A 23,899-nucleotide genomic window follows, 5' to 3' on the forward strand; every position below is an offset into this window, starting at 1 on the left:
GACGACATGACTAATTATAATCAAAATAGTTAATTAAGAGAAAATGTAGTATCGTTTCTAAATTGTAATTATGAAACTACTATATTATAATTGTTTATAATAAATTAACATTGACAACCTGGAAATATATTAGTATATAATAATACCTAAATCAATATATTAATTTATTATATTCAAATTTAATACATTTTTAATTGTAAATTGTTTATTCATGTTTCTTAAACATGTATATCAATTTATAAAAATAGCTGAAGTTGATATTTTAATAGAGTAGGTACCTAATAATTTTCCACAAAGTATTCAAACAAGTAACATCTATGTTCGTTTGAAGTGTATGTAGAAGAATGAGATCAAATAAATTGAGGCCTAAACTAAAAATCAAAGTAGATTCTCAAATATCTTGGAAATAAATTAATTGCACAACAAAAATTAAGAATTTAAAATAAATATATCGTATATAACTACACATATAGACGAAAATAAAAATATGTATATTTTTACGAGATGATCCATTTATAAGTGTCTATACTGTCTACACTCATTGTTTCGTAAAGTTTTAACTTTTATCTAATTTTTAAATTCTTATAACTAATTTACTAATCATTCGAAGTTCAACTTATGAATTGCGAAATTGATACTCCAAAAAATACTCTGTTTTAGAATATGAAATTACAATACTTAGTAAAAACATGAAAAATCGTATTTTGTTATTGTTTTTTTTTTTTTCAAAAATGTTGATTTGCTACGCCATCAAATCATGTAATAAATAATAATAATAATTTTTAAAAAGGCAAAACTTTTCGAAATAATCAATATAGATGGTACTTAGATGATAATAGATTACTTTTTAATATATTTTACTCGATACAATATAATATTAATATACCGATTGCCGATAAGTAACGATAATATCTATAAACACATGAACTAATTACAATTTCATGCATTACTTTTTTGAATCAGGTATAAACGATTTCAATCACATCGGCACCAATAGAATATAAAAGCAGTCAATACCACTAAATATTGTGTGCAGAGACATTATCAACAAAACGTGATTTACATGTTGAACTAATTCAAATTTATTACAAAATGTTTAACATGAAAGTCGTTTGTGAGTATTACGTCATATATCGCTTGGGTATTTTATATGTTCTTATATATATTATTTTAAATGTAATATACGTGAAATAATATCGTTTATACCTACTATATCAACTATATTATATTGTTTATCTTTAAAAATGAAAAACGTTTAGTTAAATGTAATAACTACAGTTTAATACCATAATACTCTGTGTAAGTCCAGAGACGAGGGTCTCTCTTCCTGGGTAGGGCAAGTGGGGCATTTGTCCAGGGCATCTCGCATTTGAGAATATTTGCAATGCTTCGCGCTCACTCTAATATAAATTCGCAAAAATCTTAATTAAATTGTTGTTGTACATGTACTAAATGATTTATGACAAAAATATGATAGATTTATGATGAATAACAAAGATAGTTATTTTGATGAATACAATTAAATTCACTAAAATTAATTGACCTAAATAGACGGCGAAATAAATTATACTAGTAGATAGTTATTTAAGTAACTAGGTATATTTTATATTGTTTGATACCTACGTGAAATATAATTTAATTTAAAATCAATTTTTTTATAATTTTTTTAATATAGACCACTCAGATAAATAGGGCTTGGGTAAATCAGTTAAAGAATAATAATGGTAAATAAAAATATATAATTATAAATCAAAGTAGAAATTTAGATGAAAAATAATGAATTAAACAAAAACAACATTTACTAGCAATGAATTGTATAAAAGTATATTTAAACAAATCAAGGAAGATTAGTTTTTAATGAATAGTGATTAAACTTTATTAAATAATATACAAGTATAATTTTGTTGTATAAGTGTAGTACTTTATAGATTTATTAATAACTATACTGTTATTATTTTTGTTTTATTTTATGTTTTGAAGAATGAATAGGTTACCTAATAATAACCTATCCATTTTTTAAATTTTTAAATCTACCGTTAATTTTCTTGTTCTATTTTAAAATGTCCAAATGGTATTAAGTTTAACAATCTCTTTTATAAGCTGGATTGAACATTTTTAATTTTAGGGCCTTGTGATAATGTCTTATCCGGGGCCATTCGTCGTTTATGGATGTAACATCATACTCAATGTACCTACCCGATAAAAGGTTTGAGATTGTGCCAAATATAAAAAAAAAAGGTACTACATAAAATCCAGACGTCGTTTACCACGAGAACCACTTGTTTACAACTGCGTTATAAAAATGTACTTTGTAAATGTACCTTTTAAGAATACATGTCCAGCAAATTGTTTTTGTTCTAATATAATGATACACATCGTGTTATTGCGTTAAAAGCTTTTACCTATATGGCATTATGGCTTTATGACATTTTTATTAGGTATTACAATACTTCAAATATCTATAGGTATATGGACCCATACAATATAATATACTTTTTCTTCTAAAATAACTACGACTGGTTTAAAAATAATAATAACCTATATCCACATTCCTCAAGCGTCACTGAGTTAAAATATATATTAACACGATTTTATTTATTCAACTGATATATTGTTTGTTTAATTAACATATATATGAGTATATGACGTTGTAATATTATTCGTTAATGTGACATTTTTGTAAATTTACAACTCATCGATTGTACTAACAAATTATTATGTGGTAGAATTTAATGTTTAAATCAATAGTATCAGAAATAGAATGACCTGCTTCACAAAAAATTTAAACGCAGAGTTTATAGTTTATAAAGAACCGAATTCCATACTTCAGTATAAAAGACAATAAAAGAAATCATTTTTCTCCTCCGCCAGTTATGCGTTGCTTTATGGTGGCAAAAAAAATTAGGGAAATCAAAGCGGCAAAATTAAATAAATAATATAATATTTTAAATACATTTTAAAAATATAAACATTTTACACGACGTTATGGGGTGAACACAGATTTTTATTTAAAGTATTTAACTGTGGATAAGTAGGTACGCATACAAATAAAATAATAGTAAACGCAGTGGCCACAAATTAAGAGTTATGAATTATGATAATATATAAACAAAATAATAAAAAAATGCCAAATATATAAAAGAAATAGAAAAATGAAAAAATGAAAAGTTATAAAAATACAGATTGTGTGGTTTTAAAATAAAACAAATAATTTGAATGGTAATACAGGTAATTATATTACTACTATAAAAAACTATTTGTCCTAAATTATAATATTCTATTCGATTATTTTTCATTAGTGTTCATCATTTAAAGATAATTTTAGAAATCGTAAATTAAAATAACAACATAGTTTAAATGGTTCTGTATGGTCAAAACAATTTTAATACCTCAATAGAAAGAAAATGTAACGACATAGAGTTTATTAATAATAGGGAATAGGTATCATTCATAATATCTTACTTATATTTGTGACACAAGGCACTTCACCAAAGTTCACCAATTACCAGATTTCTAAAAGAAACATAAGATGGAACGTCTTATGAACGTCTCTGAACATGCACCAAACAAAAAACCACACACAAGTAATGCAGTAGAAGGATATTGATACCATAATAAATTTCAAACATTTTCATAATTTGTCTACCATGATAACATAATACTTTTAGCAGTTTGTTGTTCTTCGATCAACTGAAAAAAATACGAACATAATATGACATCAATTATATTCGAAATATAGACAGAAATGTTTCAATCATGTACTACCAAGCAATAGCTGCTTATTGGCAGATAACCATAATATATATATATATTGCTCATGACTTAAAATCTGTTCCGGAAAAAAACGAATGATCTATAATGAGTGTTTGTATATAGATATATAAAAATAAATGTATAACTTATTTTTGTGTTTAATCATTCATCAATATTTATCTATTAAGTAATGTATTTTTACTATTAAATGTACTATAATGTATAATCTAAGTTCAAAAAGAATGACAATAATAAAGGAAATTTTTTTAGAGACATTTTTTCAAGAACATTCTGTTGTAACACCCAACTTACGAGTTGTTATTCATTACTCATTAGGAATTTACGACCATAAATAGCCCAATACTGTAGGCATGTATAGCCACTAGGAAGTAAGAACTACTTAATCACTATTGCCGGTTACAAAATTAGAAAACTATTATTCCAAGAAACTTTATATGGAGAAACGATAAAAACGATGAAAAAACTCACACACTTTTTACTTTTAGCTTTTTGTTTCGTCTAATTAGTAATTAGTAATTTCAGTTTTGTCTAATACTTACAAAATATAAGTTTCCCGATCAATAGGTACCCAATCTATATAGGTACTACTCATTAACACTTATTGCCAGTCTGCAATCATCTTATTAGCTAACATAATTGTACACATTTGTATGTGTATTCAAAATAAAAACATTTTTTTTTCTATAGAATAATTCAATATATGTAATTAAACATTCGTTTTTTTTTTCTTTGATCATGTCTTCACGTATAATGAGTTTTTGCTATAGAAAAAATAAAATGATTTCTTTAATTATAACGTTTTTTTTTTTTTTTTAATTGATCTTGAGCCCGGCAGCTGAGGCCATTAGCTATTTTTAGTTTTACTGTAGGTTATTAAGTCGGTAGGGGGAGGAACACGTGTGTGTTTTGTTTGGCAGAATTTTTGATTGGGCACCCGTAGGTATCTGCCATGCCCGGGTGGGGGGATGGCGGCACTTGTTCTCCGGACACCGTGACTTGCACGGAGAAAAATGCCGCCCAATGGTCGAGGATCGAACTCGGACCGGCTGTGCCGAATCCGTCACGTTAGACCGCTCGGAATTATAACGTTTAAAACTATACATAAAAACTTTATTAAATAAAATATTAAGCGGACTTCTCATCACGTGAGTTGCCAATTAGACACAGTTTACAATTCAGTATAATGTACATAGGTAATTGTAGGAAAATACATATTAAATCATTACGAATAAAAATAAGGAATACAAATAAAATACAAATAAACCATAAACGATAACTACACTCAAAGTAATTTAAAGGGTATAAATACATGTTATGAACTTATTAGTAATACAGCAAAATATTAAGTTTACAGCTGATACTGTATTATTCCCAATGTAGTGATGTCCTTAAACATTGTTGGACACATCTCTTCCAATTTATAGTTTATACCTACTAGGTAGAATAGAATATTAAGTTTTTAACTTTACCTATCTCACGTACTGGATTTGAATTTTGATTACATCGTACCTAATAAAAATAGTAAACTTTAATTTGTTGTTCAAATTCTAAAAAAAAAATGTTATATTCTTCATTAAAATTACGTAGTAATAATCATATCGGTATTTTAAATTTATTGATACAAATTTAATTAAAAACTCTTTTATAATTATAATATTATATAATATGTATTGTATACATACTGTACTTTAGTATTTGTGTTACAGCTACTTTAGACAAATGTCCAAATCAAAATTGTAATTGTTCATTTTTTTCTTATTTTTTAGAATATATAAAATAAGTAGTACCTATATTCTTTAAAATTAAAAATAGTTGAAAGGAAAAAACGATTCAATCATTTTCTGAAAACTTTTGTCGTGGTTTTTACTTTAAATCTATTCATGAGAATTGAATGTAATAAATTAGTGCTATTAACCAACTTTTCTATACACTTCACGTATTATAGGTATTATATTATATTTTTACTCTGTTTTTACAGTTCAATTAACACATTTCGTCTAAATTATAGTAATAATGTTATTATGAAAAACTCAAAGTTTAATATTTTATAGATTTTTCTTGACTTAAATACAATAAGCAAACGTCAGCGTACGATTATGTATCGACTAAACGTAAATACTTTGAAAAAAATGCATAAGCTTAACGCTGTGAATTTGACATTACTACATCGAGGAATCTATTATAAACACAGTTTTAAAATTTCTTCAAAATACAAAGAGGTTAAGATGAAGCACTATGTCAAATATTATATAAATATTATAGGGTTATTATGAAAAAAAATAGTGAACTCGCTTAGCAGCATATAAGTTTTTAAGTGTACCTCATCTGTCAGTATTGAGTAACTTAGTGACTTCCCTGTAATGGATGTGTTAAATTATAATTCAATGATAAATCATAGTACACAAGGACCGAAGGAGACGGGTCAGCATCTATCTATAAGGATAATTTAGATCATATTATATATTTTTTCATCAGTATCTATAGGTACTTTTAGATATTTATACTTAAACTACGCCTTATACTACGGCGTCTTTTCCCATTGGATGTAACATATAGTATTTGTCACATAAGATTATATTATTAATATTTTATAAAAAGAAAATATATTTAAACTATAATATCAATTTATAGTACCTAGATACTTATAAATAATATAAAATTAAATAGTACAGAGTGTGTGTACTGTATTACGTATATTGGTATGTAATATTTGGTCGATGAGATTTATGTCCGATAATAATAATTGTAATATCTAGTTTGACGATGTAATTTGGTTAGTATTTATTGTAAAATAAAATGATTAATTACTAAAATCAATGATGGACATTATTTTTCATGTATCATATTTCGTTTAAATATCTAATGTGGCCACTGGCCATAAATTAAACTTCAAACGATTATTTAACCGTGTGATTAAGTATTTTTTATATTAACTATAAGCTGCTATGAGAACAACTATGCATGATGAAACTTTCATTACGTCGGTTGGAAAAAAACTAAAAATATAAAACATTTTAAACGTTTTTAAATCGCTCAAAAAAGCCAATTGAAAATGATACAATGTCTTGAAAAGACTAATAAAAATGTTTAGTCTCCACTATTAATCCTAAATATCTGAATGGCCACAAAAATAACAAAACAGAACTTGTCGAAAACTGTAGTTGGTACTTGGTTCAATGTAAGATTGTAAGTTCATATTTAATTCCTATAGTTTAGTAACATAAATGCTTGTTACAATACGTTAGGTTAGCTAACCTAACCTAACCTAACCTATGATTGGCATTTTAAGGTACCCAGCATAATTGATCATTACAATTATTTTTGGTTAAACATGGAAAACCAGTGTTGTTATAATTTTTAATACTAATAAATATATCAACACATACTTGTAACACAATATTTGTCTACAAAGTAATTTATACCTAAACATTTTAATGAAGCAAGAAATCTAAATTAATCTCTAATTGTAAAACTTATTTTTCAGACAATCCAAAGACCAATCTAAATTTGTATAGTATTTATGCCAGCCCTCAACACATTATTTGAGACAATAAATCAAACATTGAAATCTAAAAAAAAGTTGGATATATTTTGTATAATATTCTAAATTAACCTTTTTATTCAAAACTGTTTGAAGAATGGGTTTTTTTTTAATAAATAAAACAGAAGCTAATTTACACTGCCATTTAGGTATATACAAATGGTCTATAGTTGTTTACAACATATTAAATAAACATAAATTAAACAATAAAGTGTTACCGATCATACAAACAACGGTATATAAACATTATTGCTCTCCTGATACGGTCCAAAATCTACCCGAATGTATCATTACATTGAATTGCATCACATTATTACATTAAGGTGGAACACCTTATTTTTTAGTGCTGTCCGATAAAGTGATTTTAATCTTAAAGCACGCAAAGAGAAGGTACAAAGTTTAATCAAAATATTGAATCTCTGCAGTTTTTATTGTTTTTAAATAAGTCAGAACACACTGTATTGGAAAATACGGATTTAAATTAACTTCATTGTAAAAATCACCGTTTATAATAATACCTAGTTTTTAACAATTTTCTCATACTATAATGGAAATGTAACAATTTTACATTATTAAAATACAATCTACGTCCAATCTTCAGTTGAACAGTATTATATACGAACCTTTTAAAATGCGTTTAAGTTTCACACCTTATAAAGTGTTTAAAAAACAAGTGCACGCGTCGCATTCTTTTAAATAGAAAAAAGACCATTTCAGATTTTATTTTTATTGCGTTTAAAAAAAGTATAAGACAAAAATATGTACATAGTTTTTATATATTTTGATCACGTCATATATTTGACAAAATGTACGTTACCAGCTCACTTTAGGGCTCTTCCGCGACACCATTTATATACCTACTGGTTCTAATGGGCTAAATAAAGTAGAAAACTAGTGTCTCCGAAAGGGGAAATTCCACATAACAAGCGGCGAACAACAGACAGTAAAATCCGCGTAGACGTGAAACGAGACCGACCATATTTATGATCGAAACCAAAGGGAAAACACCACCTAGAGAAATCTCAGATGGCACATATTATATGTATGACACAATATGAAATAAACGCGCTCATTTTATCTGATTCCATCTCGACATTCAAATGCATTCTAGAACGCGGCTGTTTCTGTTTTCCGAATCCCACAAAGTGCCATACTGAATCGAGATAAGCGAAAGTAATTCCACACTATTTTACATTAGAATAATACGTTTAGTATGCCATATAAACACTACGCACCGAACACCGTTATACAACGTCCACTCGAATTTTGTGCTTTTTGATTAACATAGAAATAAAACCGTCTGTAGATGAGACTGAATAAAATTGTATGTATTTTAAAACTAACCTAAAATTTAAATAACTGGAAGATGATTACATTCGAAGTGCAAGCAGGAGTTACGTGGGTGCCATTCAGACGGGTTGTCTGAACAAACACACGTCATTGTAAGGCCAATGCATTCATCGGTACGCTCAGAATCTAAAAATACCTCCAGCAATACTATCTCTGTGTTTGAATTACAAATCTATAAACATGCTGGGTGGAACTTTTTGATCTTTTTCGCTCATTGGTAATAAATAAATAAACACGCACACACATTATACATATTTAATGTAAGACCAATAATATATTACCACAGCATTCTGAATGCAAAAGTATTATAGAAAAAATAATTTACCATACCTACCAATTATATACAATTTTAATCTGAGAATAAAACATTTTCAATTAATTTTTTCGTAGTAGACATTTAACTTATTTTGCATAAGAATTAATTTTATTATCGTGGATAAAATAGTGCTACGCGGGTAGGATTAATTTTGTCACAAAAAATTGTTGAAAATGAATATTTTTAATCCTATACATTTCCCATTAAGTAATTCGTTTAAATACAGTAGTAAAATATAAAATAATTGACTTTATTTTTGTATTCAATTTTGTCGAATATTTATGCAGTATTCAATACTGTTAACGACTTGGAAAAAAAGGGTTTCTGCCGTGATTTCAGAGATAAAAAACACAAAAAAAGTAAACTTTCTTGATGGCTTGTTATTATCTATAAATGGAACACATAGACACATTTTATATTTGTATCACCATAATATAATAAATGGTCGACATAGTTTTTTGTCGAATCGGAAAAATAAAAACCTAATGAGGAAACCAGATCTTAGGAGTTGATAACGCGTGTTGTCGCGATCAACAAAACGCACAATAATCTCGGATGATATTGTTTTTTATGTCGGAAAAGACAAAAATACGCGCTTTATTAATGAAGAATTACTTGTTTTTTCATTCCACGATATCTGAAGTTATGTACAGTCATTCACCGCTTTTACACAATGTGGTGTTGGTTCTTATCCGAATATATTTTCTATTACACTTGGAATAACATTTTTACAATTTCAGTTTCCAGTAAGCACCACAAAGCTGAAAGAAGCTTTTCTTAAATTAATATAATAATCTGTGAAGTCGCACTTTATCACAATAACAACCCTATAGTTACGCATCGGGTGAACGAGAAATGTTTTGTTCATTAGGTCCAGATTTACGCAAGTGTGTTGGCACATTAATTCACACATTTCTCCATATTATTATAATTTTATTACTAACACTTCGCTAATACAATTTTTTAAAAAAAATTAAAATAATTTATTGCTATAATGTACAAACCTATATTAATATTGTTTTTGATTAGCAGCATTGATATTTAAAATCAATGTTCAACAGCTGACCAATTATATGCAATAATGATCATTTCATCCCTTATTGTGTGTTCATACAATCTGTACCTATCTACTCGAAAAAAAAAGAATTATGAAGGTAAGGCGGCAATATTTTTAAAATATAAACGTATCGTTTCTATATACCGTACTTTGACCGAATCATGATTGTTTGAAAATGTTTTCTCTACTATATAGTTTGAGTTTAGCGACATAATTTTCTGGGTGCTTTGGTAAGTAAATACATTCAAATTGGGTGTATGGACTAGGGATCAATAATTAGCTCATTCACTTAGCTCAATTGCTGTATGCCTTTTTTTCAATTAAATACAATTTATAAATCAATTAATATTTGTACTACTTACAATCAAAGTTGGGAAAACCTAATTTTAGGTAGTTTTTTGTCTGATACAGTTATATTTGTTGTATTTTTTTTATATACGCAGGTCAAAATAATTATAAATAATTAATTCCAAGACAGATATTTAGGTTCTAAATAAATTATCGCATCACCAACAAATATTTTCCTGTGTATCTAGTAATGAAATAATTTAGTCTCACATAAAACAAAACAGGTGATTATATTTTGGGGACTCGAAATTAAATATATGTCTTAGGCCCAATAACCCTTTCATCATCGTAAAACACGTTAATGAGATATTGATTTATTTTTTCTGTGTCGAAAACTTTGATATTGCTCTTCTAAAATCACAGAATTGTGAGCCGTCAATTTTTTATTCTAAACACACTGCATTTATAATTTTCTTTTGTTTACTGAATATTATATGTAATATCATATATTAAACAACTAATTAGACATTTTCCCAGATCCTTAAATTGCCATTTTTTTAATGTTATCTTAACTGATCTATAATAAATTATCGTGCATAACTATTACAAACGAGGCTACGACTTTTTTTATGATCACTACCATGTACACAATTCAATTTCATATACCATTGATTTTAAAATAATTGTAAATTGTACTATGCATTTTTTTCCAACTGTTCCAATTTTAAAGGCTATGTTTAATATTTTTAAATATTTTATTTTAATTTGAGCGAATCGTCTACAGTTGTACATTTAAAATCTAGGTGTTTTATCTTGTACTTACATTTTATAAATGGAAAATGTTTTTAATAATTTTCGTCGGTGATTACTGGTTATAAGACAAACATTCATACACTTACATACAAATATCACAACAATGACAACTATTTAACACATAAAATATTCTTCATATTATACTACCCGTTGGCTTAATTATTGATAGTAAAATAACTTTTGACAGCATTCGAATTATTCTCAATTTATTATATTTTATGTTTTAAACTTGAAGATTTTAGTTTTTACTCAGTTTTGAATATTTTGGAAAATAACATTCGAAATTTGACCGATTAGTTTTTAGATATTATTTTACTCTGTGTTAATACCTACTAAAATAGTTATTGATAATCTATACAGAAATCTGTATCGCGCTGGATACACATAAGTGGTTCGGATAATCGAAAGTTGTTTGACATTTTAATTAAATTTTAATTATGACTGGTAGACTGTATGCGAACAAGGAAACAATTTAGCTTTTTTAAATAATCAACCTATCAATAATAATGTAGTGTCGGTGGGTCGCGTATCGTATAGTAATCTATAAGTATCTAATTACCTAAACAATCATAAGTATTCGCACCAAGACTAGATTTTTAGAAGTACTTCGATCTGGACACCAGCCTATATCCGTGCTCAAACATGCGTGATTAATAATTTTTGATATGAATTCCATTTTGAATATTATAATACATGATTACAAGTGTTCGGAAGCAACAATAATAGATCAAAGGGTAACTAGGCACCCACACTATATAACAATATAATATAATATATATTGGACCGATTTCTGATGCAAATATACAATTTTCCGCGGAACATTTTTTTTTTTTTTTGGTTCCTTTGTGATGTTATCCGGAACACTACTCAGCAGGCGATGCGTTTTTCATGCACCCGAGTGGAAAATGGAAATTATTACTAACTTCATCATCAATATATTATGCTATACAAATTGCAAACAATCGACTACGGTGATAAATTACATGTGTGTGTGTGTATGCGCGCTGCCGTCATCGCCGAAACGCCCGCGGGCTTCGGAGACTACATATTTTTTTTATCCGAAGACGATGATCATGATCGTTTATTTATATCTCATCGCGTGCACAAAACGTTTTTTATTTTATTTTTTTTACCCCTTCGACTATTTTCGTAAGTAATTTTACAGCTCGCAATAAATATCGTCGCCGGACGGTAATCGCGGTAAGACACGTAATGAACAAAATATAATGATTATAAATCGTGTGTCGATCGCTCGTATGAAAATTGTTCGCAGTTCCTCAAAATATTATGTAGTCGCAGTTGTACCATGGAGGCGTTATTATAATTAATTAATTATTTAACGGATTATCATAAAATTATTTTTACGCGGTGATACGATGGTTTCACCGAGTTATATACCTACCGTTATATTACGAGAAACGAGAACAACAAGTCTCGATGCGACGGTATACGTGTGCGACTGTGCAGAAACGGGTCGAATCGAAATACGAAAAATGTAATAACTCATATTGCGCACATAATAACATATCATATGACTCTGTAACGCGTCCCATTGTTTGCTGCAGTAAACCGTTCGGCCCCACGGAAAATATTGCGTCGCTCTTGATTTATAATCCCGCAATAATAACGGGGTTTTAATGAATATGTTCTTTCTGCCCCCCCCCCCCCCCCCCACACAACAGTAACATTTTAAATACGCGCGTCCGTATATAATAATAGCCGTATTATATTATTACTATTATTATATGTGTGCGTGCACATATACGTCAACAATATAAATCGCACCGTAATTACCATTTACTAGACTATGAACGTACCTCCTACATAATATCATTGTGAAGGTGTACGCGCGAAAACGGAATTTCGAAATGCCAGTCGAGGGCAGTTCAGCTACGAAAACGTAATATGGTCCAGTGGCGCACAGAGGTATTTTGAGAGCACATGCGCAGTTAAAAAAAGTTCAATTGTATTATCGCTGAAATGAATTATTATAGACTATAGTAGTATAGTTTATATTATACATTTATAAACTACCCTAATGCAGTCGCATACTTGCTAACCTGTCTGGGCGCCACTGATATGGTCGCGTATGAATCATATTATTTTGGATCCCACGTACGGCTATTGGCTTGCGATTCGTATCGCTGAAATGTCCTACAAAAGTCATATATATTTATGTCTTTATCGATGGTTGAAGATTGAATAAAACATATTATCCACGAACTGAGATATAATGGACTGGACATGGTCGGCGGGGGTCCGGGGACGGCCACCAAAAGGTTCCTCACACTGGGGGGAGGGGAGGACCCAATGTCATCAGCGCTACCGGTGGTTTTATTTGGTTTCACATTTTGAATCTTAGTCCCTGTTTAATTCTACCCGTATAAAACATGGACTAAGATACAAAATACAAATGGCGTTATGGGTCCCCATCGCGACCCCCCCTCCCCTCGCACTTGCATCTTGTACATATATTCGTGACCACAACCTAACTGATAAGCTGCTCGTTCCCAGTCCATATATCTTAGTCTGTGAGTATATCCAACTTATCAATGCAGAAACTTTTGATATATTGAGCGGTCATTTTACTATTTGATAGACCTAAGTATATGAAAATTAAGTTTTTAAATTTCAATAAATTTAAAAATTTGTTTGGTTTGGTAGCATTGTCTAAACCCAAACATAAAAAAAAACGTTTTTGAATGTATTGTCCTAACTCCTATTGCTTTTTTTTTTATTAAATAACTCAGGTACACCTACTTCTTGAGTTTACATTTAAAAATGCTCATTATCCTAAATCATTTTATTTTTAAAAATGTTTATGCACCGAATAATTTATAAATAATTTCATTACCTATAACTATCAAACTTAAACATTGTGAAGGCAAAACTACATTTTTTTAATTATTGTCTTATTAATTACATTTTAAATAATAATAATACTTATATACTTATGTCATACTAAATGTATATATTGATGGCCACTAATTATATTTGTATTATTAATTCTTAGTTTTATGTATAAAGCTGTAACAATTCTATGGTTTATATAAATATTTTGTTTTTACTGAACTGAATAATGAGTGATGCTTTATATTATGATTTAAAGCTTTTACAATATACATTTATAAATTAAAGTAGGTAGGCTCCAAAATCGTTACCACTTCAGTCTTTTTTTAGAATGTTTTTTAATGGTAATTCTTAAAAAATAAAAAGACAAATTGAAATGAAATTTATATTCTATAAGACAAATATATATATATAATAAATATATTGTATGTATTTACAAGATACATTCATATAACCTATTTTTATTTTAAAATAACTTAATTATATTCACACATTATTTCATAAAATATCAAAGAAAAATACAATATCTTATTTGTTTAATGGTTAAAAGACACGAATAGGGTAAAAAAATAATGTTAACAATAGTGTCGAATTTCCAAATAAGATAGTATCACGGGCTACAGCTGAAACACATTTGACCAGTACAATGATTGATGACAGTCGACTAAACATTTTGTGCTGTCATAAAAACCATCATCATAAATATGTTTTTTTTTTAATAGTTGAGTTGGACAAGCGTTCATCGACAGTATGATACATAAATAGAATCACGTACAAAAAGGCGTACTTTAATTTGTGGTTATTTTTTAAGCTTTTTTTAACTAGGTAATTAAGTTTATTCCAATTTTTATGATAAGTAATAAAACTGTCATAATATTTATCAACTACATTTCTTATGGACATTCCAAACTAAATATTTTGTATTTCGATTGAATTTAGAGGAATATTTTTTATTTAAAAATGATTTAGTTATAATAAAAGGATCCTTTCGGTCAAAATAATTATTATTCCTGTAGAAAAGAAATTCAATGTTGACTTCTGGATTATTTTGTCATTCCCAAATGTAATTTAAATTTAATGAAATAAACCTGCAATACGCCATATCGTTTAATTCTGAATTCTAAATACCTGCCTAATATACGTCACCCGACAAATTTGACCAAACACATTTAGAATACTACTCCTAAAATATATTGACGACCAAATCAAAACATTATACATTGCCCAAATTATGTTGAGCCTATATTATATTGATGTAAATAGATAGTACTTACTGTCTTAAGTGCACATATTTTTGCAATTGGGATACCTACAATATAATATTATATAGTCCGTAAACCATAATAGTAATGTGCTCTAGTTTTTGGTTTATTTGTCTTTCGTTTTTTGTCAGAGATAGAGAGAGTTAAATAAATAATGGCGTCCGAGTAGTTATGGCACCAGTTAATCCCTCAGCAATTCTCGACCACCCGCTTAAATACGAGTTTTATTGCGAATCATTTATGCTTGAACGTATATAAGTATATTATACGGCAAACGACTAGAGGTCGTAAAGTTGATGGCATCGGGGTTTTACCTGTGAGACACACGAAGAACCGTATTCCGCTGCTGCCATACATATTGTATAAGATTCAGTTAAAATCCTAAGAAGATTTTCGAAAAGTGTTATATTATTATGGTCTTATCGGACGTACATAGGACAATACCTACGTATGACGGTATTGTTTAAGATCGTAAAAATGTAAAAAAAAATAAAAAAATAACCATAAAATCCGTTGGCCAATCTCTGGGGTGGGTATAGCTGTTATGCGAAGGTTCGTCGGCGCGCCTAGGATGATGTTTTTCGCGTTCCTTTTCTTTATCCGGTATACATCTGCCATCTGGTATTATGTATTATACTGTCGGACCACTCGACGTTGTTTGAGCTGGCTTTTTGTATGTACATATAGTGTGGCGGAGAACCTTTCGCGTTTCCCCCGTCCGTCCGATGATGCGTATCGGTTATAGCTTAACGTCCCGGGTGCCAGATAATATTACTGTCTATACTATATTATACTGCTGCAGTGGTGTGTCCTCTCGTACGGTTTTAAATCTTGTACAGCACTATGCCCCGGAGTGGTAAAAAATAAAAAAAAAAAAGAGTAGGTAGGTAGGTATATTTTAGTCCATTTTTCTGGATCATCCGCGAATAGATGATAGAACAAAGGATAAAAAAATAAAAGAATAAAAAGAGAGATCAAAGCGCACAAATCCGACAGTTATGAAAAGTCATGCAGCGGAGTATGAATTTTCCAAGCAAATGCGTTTACCGCCGGGATGGACTACCGCGATACTACGTATGTATGTCCGTTATTAATATTTTATGTGCTCAAAGCGTAGACGCAATAATAACCATATACATCTGTGAACTCAAATCATAATAATATGTATTTATACGATTCTCTACTCCTATTATAATTATTGTACCGTGCGAAATAAATTAATAAACTCCGCTATTCAACATTTATTTAATGCCCCCAATCTCGTCTCGACCAACGCCGTATTTCCGAAAAAAAAAAAAAAAAAGTAGACATTATTATTGTTTGCTACCGTCCCATCTCTACTTTTGCATTCGGGTACACAATACAATCGAAAATAATAATAAAAAGTTAAATTCCTACATTTAGGATATAAAATTAATATTATAACCGTGCGACCGTTGTTTTAATTAATGTATACGCTTTTGTTCTTGTAAGTTTCCATCTAACACAATGATGATTTCATAATGCAGTTATAATACTATTATTTAAAATTGTATTTCAAACATTCATTGTTAGAATTCAAGTGTGAATACAGACGAATTTAGCGGACACGTTTAATTTCTTTTCACGTGTAAAATACTAAAATTGCTATCTACCTTTAATTGTACAATGTAGGTACATACTATGCATAGACACATAGTACATACCTAGTGTAATTTTTACTGTTTCTTGGATTTTAATTTACAGTTGTACCTATATGGAAGTGTGGTTTCCATATAATACAACAATTTAAAAAGCCGTAACTTCTATAATTGTGATGTATAACAGTTAAAAAATGATTTACAATACCGAGATTTGTTAAAAAGTTTCACGGAAGGTTGAATTTTTGATTTTAAATAATAAAATATTCTACCATACAAAATTGTTTAGTTTGAATAATATGTAAAAAGTAATGTTTGTTTAAGTACCTATATTTTCTCGTTATGAAAATATCTTACGCATACCTACTCAGTGAGTTTTTTTTAAACCAATCAATTATAGTAAATTAGACATGGTGAACAATAAAGTAATACTGATCAGTGATCAGAGTTCATTTTATGAGTCAAATATCAACAACATTTTATACTTCTCGACGAATTTACAGAATGTAAAAATCATTTAAGGATTTTAAGCCTTTAAGTGTAACATTATATATTTTAAGAACTCAAGATTTATTAAAGTGAAACTCCAAAGTTGTTGCTAACCAAACTTATGTAACATTGCTACTTTATACTTAATCATTTTAAATTTTTAAAAATATATTAATTATCTTTTTACATTACACCTACTAATTTCTTTTGTATTAAAGAAAAAAATATCGATGGTTAAAATGTCATTGTACCTAATGATCAATTTAAATGTGAAAGTAGATCTGTTGACTGTTATGCGAGCGACTCTGTTTTTGTTTAGCTATTCTAATTTTTTTTCATTCCACGACAAAATTATGAAATAACGTCCCTGATATCAAATATAGTTTAAATAATTTTTTGAAAGAATTTAGAATACTATTAGTATAATTAGAGTGCTTTTTAATAATATTTTATTCCATTTAATTAAAGCTGGGATTTGCATTGGCATATATTTTTTTTTCACAGCGTTTTTCACAGTGTCCGAGAAATTTGATTAGTATTTTGAATTTTCACACAAATCCTTCTCGTGATCTATTTTTTTATTTTACATAATATTTTTAAATCATATTTTATGTATAATGCATGTAATTGCATATTTTAACAATAAACACAAAAAACGCATGTTTCCTAAAATATTTTCGTCCTATTACGCTGAAAATTTTTATTCGATTAAATCTGCGGTTATATTTAATATGTAGTTTTTGACGAAAATAAATTAAAATCAAATAACAATGGTATGGGTTTATTTTACTAAAAAACAGTATATAGTTTTGTAATATTGTTGATTGGATTCTTTTGAATATATTATGTTACTTATACTTGTAAAAAGTACCCAACCCAAATCTGTAAATAACTAAGATTTATAGTATAAAAATTAGTCTGGTGTAAAGCTTCTGTTTAAATAAATCATGAATTTTAAGTTATAACTAACGTAATAAAAAAATTAAATATTCAGCTAATCTGGTTATAGGCTTCATAACAATGTTACCACTCAATGGGTGGATAACAAGTCTGATGTAATAATTTCATTTAAAATATAAGATATCGCATTTAAAAACAATATTCTATATTATTATACACTCAATTTGAAAAATTAATTATACCTAGAAAACACCGATGACCGATTTAGTATATTATTATACTAAAACAATTATTCAGACTTTTTTGCAATTATAATTTGTATACATTTTTATAACTTTGAAGGTAATATCTCTTTTTGGGACAGTTATGCATTTTTTTTAATTTAATATAAAAATACTTAGGTACCTACCAACAATATTATATTTAGCTACATAAACATTATATACAGCTTTATACAGTTAAAGTACTTCTAACTATCAAAAATAGCTTTCTAAGACTCAATTTAGCCAATGCGTTATAATTTGCATTTTCCGTTTAACTTCGTTTGTTAAAAATATTATTATTTTAATTAACCTAATTTTTTCAAAAATAAAAACAATTCAAATTTCACTTTTCATTTGTTAGTGTTATTAATTTTGTTACCTCTAAAAATGACCTTGTCCAAAATGAAATAAATTTATAAATTACTTTCTTTAAAAAAAAAAATCGTAAAACTAATTTTGTTATAAATGTGACACTGTTATCTTACTGATAAGAATTACAGTATTGGAATTTAATAACATTAAATTTATACAGTTCAAAACAAAATAGATACATTATCCTAATTACTTGTAATTGGAAGGATACATCATTATTTAATCTTAAGTTTTTAATAAGCTATCGCATTTGTTTAGATTTTTGACAAACCCGAACGAAAAACGATTGCCTTATATTATTCTAAATTTCTAACACATATATAAGGCAATATATTTCGCTCAAATAGAAATTCTTAAACGATGTCAATTATTTAAGTCCATAGGTTTTTTTTATGCTCGTCAAGCCAAAAAAGGTTTGTGCAAAACCTAACGCGATAGAGTAAAAAAAAACAACGATAATAACGATGATGATGGCACGTCTGGATAAAACATAAGTACCTATATAACGTTAAAAAAGAAACTAGGAAAACCTTTGTATCAGCACAAATACAGTGCACATTAGGTACATATTATATTATTAAATTTAAGTATAATATACGTAGACTATACGAGTAGTAGAGAGAGACATTATAAGTCGCAGACGGAGATGGACAGAATGGGCGATTTAACGTTGACCCTAGGTGTAGTAACTATACCTCTACTCGTAAATCGGATGTAGTCAAAACAACCCCGAGATCAATAATATAATATGTATACGGTGACTCGTGACAGTGTTGTGCAATTTTTTAAATCGCGGTTTTTCCATATATATAAAGGAGTTTAATAACAACAACAACACGACACAACAACAAAAAGTCCTAAAAGCAAAATAATGTTTTACGTTTCGTTCAAGTGGGTTTCGTAAAACCGTGTATTGATATTGTGTTTTAAAAATATTCGCTTAAATAGGCACCACTCGGGCGAAAACAGATTACATCAAGTGTGAGGAGGTTTGATTGATAAGCTTCGATACTAAGACTCGGCCGTGCGAATAATCGGAGATTTCAATGCAACTAAAACGACATGTCCAGTCAATTGATCGCGCACAATTGATCGAGCCCGGTAAATGGGTAGTGTTTTATTTTAAAATCAAACCCAATTAGATTAATTTTAACCGATTAAACGCTTATAAAACAATTACCGAAAACCCATATTTATTTATCAATGCACATATTGTTATACTATCAATACAATATTTAATCGCCTTCTGAAAATCATTATTTGTTTCATAATATAATACAATAATATCAGCAAATGTTTAGTTAAACAATTTCCTATAAGTAATTATGTAAATTAAATAAATTAATGGTAAACCAGACTTCAATTATCCTCGTTTAAACATGACAAAATAAGGTTAAACTAACGTAACATTATATGAAACTTATATTATATTATAGATAGAAAATTGTTTTGCTTAAACACAAAATATAGGTATATACAATCTATAAATAATTTAAAATTTTTATAATAGGTAGGTAATATTCTTAAATATTTATAGTTATAAAATGTCACATCATTTATCTACAATAATTTACCTATACTCAGTATAGTCGTACAATACAATTTTTAGCATTTTTTTGGCTAAGAAATTCTACAAAAAAATTTGATAAAATGTCATTCACACAATATTACTTGGTTATTCCGTGCACCACGAATGTCTCGTTTATAATTTTTAAACGATTTAAATCGTATTACACAAAATTCTTTATGCAAAATGAAAGATAGCAGATGGTTGCAGAAACGTTTTATACCTAAAATGTATTAAAATCACAACAGGACTTAATCGAAAGTCTTATAATATATTTAAAGAAGCAATTTTAATTTAAAAACTTAAGTGTCAGTCGATTCCACGTCTTTTTACCATAAATAGAAGAGATTATTTGTATCTTTGGAATAGTGCTCTTTATTTTTTCGATAGTATAAATATGTATATAATAGCTATTAAAAAGTATATTATGAAAATTTATTGCATACTCAACATAACAATGTTTTTCTTGGTGTCTGATGGGACTGAACAAATGTATGCCAAACAGACCCGTGGCAATAACATTTTACAAGATTTTTACACCACATTTTATTGATACCTTGTCATTATTACTCTGGCTTGGAGAGTCAGGGTGAAAAAGTGATGAGGACGATGAAGAAGTATGTGAGGTTGAAACCCATCAATTACAACACCAAATAATAAAAAATTAGGAAATTGTAATAGGTAACTAAAATCAAAAAGAAAATAAACTCTAGTTTATAATGACATTACGAATTAAAATAATAATATATTGTCAAGAGGAGTCGGCTCACTATATTTTGTTTTCTTTCTCTGACTCAGGCATCGCAATTCGTGTTTAGCTTAACCGATCTTGTATTGATAGCTTAAATATTAGAGTGAATTGACAGAGTGGTATTATCAAACTAAAAGTTATAAACTTTATCTTTGTTAGTGTGCAGAGATATGTTTCGAACTTTAAGTATGATAATAATTAATAGGCCAATATCACTTTAATATTAAAACATATTATAGTCTACTACATTTCAGTTTTGTTGTCATTTAATTATAATTTTACATACTTATTACGTTCATAAACATCGAAATATCGTAAAAACGATACAAACACAGGTAATGTTAAAATATTTAAGTTTAATAATACAACTGTAATATTAAAGATTACAACAGAACTGTATGTTGAATGTGGTTTAAAGAGAGAAACAATATGGTGCACTGACGTACTTTTATTCAATGGTACCTATACATTTTTAATGACAAATATAAATGGTTTACAAATTATAATCAACATTCATTTAATTTACAGTAGCTGTGATAGCAATTGGTTGGGTTTTAGTGATGTTGAAAATAAAAACTTTTATCAATTTTAAATAAAATAATTGTTATACCTAAATTATATTTTAAAAATTATTATGTATTAATATAAACAATTTAATTTTTTGTAAATTTCTTAGAGGAAGAGGCAAATGAGTTATGTTGGGCTCGAGCCCCCTAGCCTCTAAACTTTAATAAATTATGATTTGTTGATTACGAATTATTTTGTTCGTATACATTAAATTAGTATAATCTTTATTATAGAAATAATAAAAATGTATTTGCTTTTAATTGTTATGTAATTTGGTGATTACACTACAATCAATACTTAATAGTGAAATTTAGCTACTTTTAAATACCTATACCTCATGGATTGAAAAAATATAATGTTTAATTTTAATTTTATGTATCGTTAAAAACACATCCACTCAAAAAACTAGTCTTGTTACAGCAAGTACCTGACTGAACTATGCTAAGTTTAACGTACAAGCTGCAGAGAATATGTAGATATTATGTGTAATGCAGGGAAAATGTAATCTCACGAGAACCTAACCTAACCTAACCTAACCCTTGTGTGTATAAATTGTTATTGGTACCTGCACAACTGCACAAGTAAACACTAAAAATGAACATGGTACTAAATATTATTAGTATACCTACCCAATACCTAATTATTTGCCATCGGCGGTGGATAAACAACATAATTTACTGTTTCTTTTTTCATGGCGGGGAGGGGGGCAGTGGGGTACCCTCATAGCAAGATACTGTTCCGGATATAGTAAAAATAAATTTACCGCCCACCGTATCATTATCCGTGTTACGTACTAAGAATCTCTGAAATAAAATTTGATTATATCCCTTCAACAATATAACGGCTAGATTTCCATATAAAAAAAAAAAAACAACAAAAAATAGCAAAGGGCGAAAAAAGGATAGCGAGAACCTTTTTTCATTCCTCCGTCGTCCCGTTTTGATCCGCCTTATCAGATGATGCCGGTCCGGTAGTGAAGTTTTATCGAATAAAATACTCAGAGAGGTAGTATAATACGAGCGGGATGGTAAAAAATGCACCAAGTGTGTAATGCGGACAGTATTTCCCATTACTTCATGTCCTCATCCCAGCGGAGTATTTGCACATTTGAAGCAACCCACATTAACAAGTTACGTGTATCCGACAACAGCCGGTAATTTTTCAGCGGATTAAATACCCCCTGTTACATATCCCATTTGAGTCCAGACAACACAGTTGGTTTGAAAAAAAAAAATTAAAAATTACACCTATTACAACGATTATAGTTGGTTAAAAAATTATTTTTTTTTATTTCAATTTTATGACTGTATGTTAAAAATAATTTTTGTTTTTCTAAATTTAAAATGTACCTCTAACGATATATATTATTACCTATCGCCCAAGTGTACAATAATTTTGAGTTTGTAGAATTAAAGGTTGTTCGACGAGTACAATTTGTTGATCCTTTCACATCGATAAAAAAATATATAAAAACCGAAACGATAAAATACAGCAAACGAGAATTTACGCGACTTCCTTGAGCCATACAGTAAAGTTTATTTTCATTAAAGCTTTTTTTATCGTGTAGTAACACTTAAAATGTCAACCTAATATTTCACCAGTAAATAAAATGATATAAGTGGTTTACACGAACTATTAGCTAAAATCTCTATTTACAAAATTACCGTCATTACCTTCTATACTTTTCATTTTTTCCTAAATTGTATAATACACATTTTTTTTATGGTTAGAATATAGTTTAAAAAAATATAATAAGAAACAAACACAATTTATCTATAAATGTGTTTTTATACAATCCAATCGAATTATAACTATTCATATTAATCATATAAATACTTTTATCTGGGTAAATGTTATGACGTCAAACTCAATATCTACATGACCACAAATAAATGTTTAAAAAAATATGAGGGCAAATTAAAAAATAGTGCGTAACGTGTTTGGGCGGATTATAAGAATTTTACCTGAACATTTTTTGATTGCAAAACTTATAGTTTTATTACTTAAGTTTTTTAACGACTGCATATGAGGTATAGTAGATAGTCTTGGAGAGATTATAAGCCTACAGCACCACCCTATGTGACAAGCTATTTGCTGATTATGTATTCGAAAACTTTATA

General features: G+C 28.4%; 1 protein-coding gene across 6 annotated transcripts in view; it reads left to right on the forward strand.

Annotated features, from left to right (window-relative positions):
- The window catches only part of LOC132943664 (leucine-rich repeat-containing protein 24-like), a 165,864-nt gene that overhangs the window by 107,414 nt on the left and 34,551 nt on the right, over positions 1 to 23,899 (forward strand). The window contains exon 3 of one of the 6 annotated variants that reach the window (XM_061012691.1): positions 964 to 1,114. The exons of the other annotated variants lie outside the window; for them this stretch is intronic. The gene's annotated coding sequence lies outside the window, so the exon portion shown is untranslated. The remainder of the gene's footprint in view (positions 1 to 963; positions 1,115 to 23,899) is intronic. 6 annotated transcript variants of the gene reach the window in all.

This window comes from Metopolophium dirhodum, chromosome 4, assembly GCF_019925205.1.
Source record: "Metopolophium dirhodum isolate CAU chromosome 4, ASM1992520v1, whole genome shotgun sequence".
Taxonomy (NCBI): Eukaryota; Metazoa; Arthropoda; class Insecta; order Hemiptera; family Aphididae; genus Metopolophium; species Metopolophium dirhodum.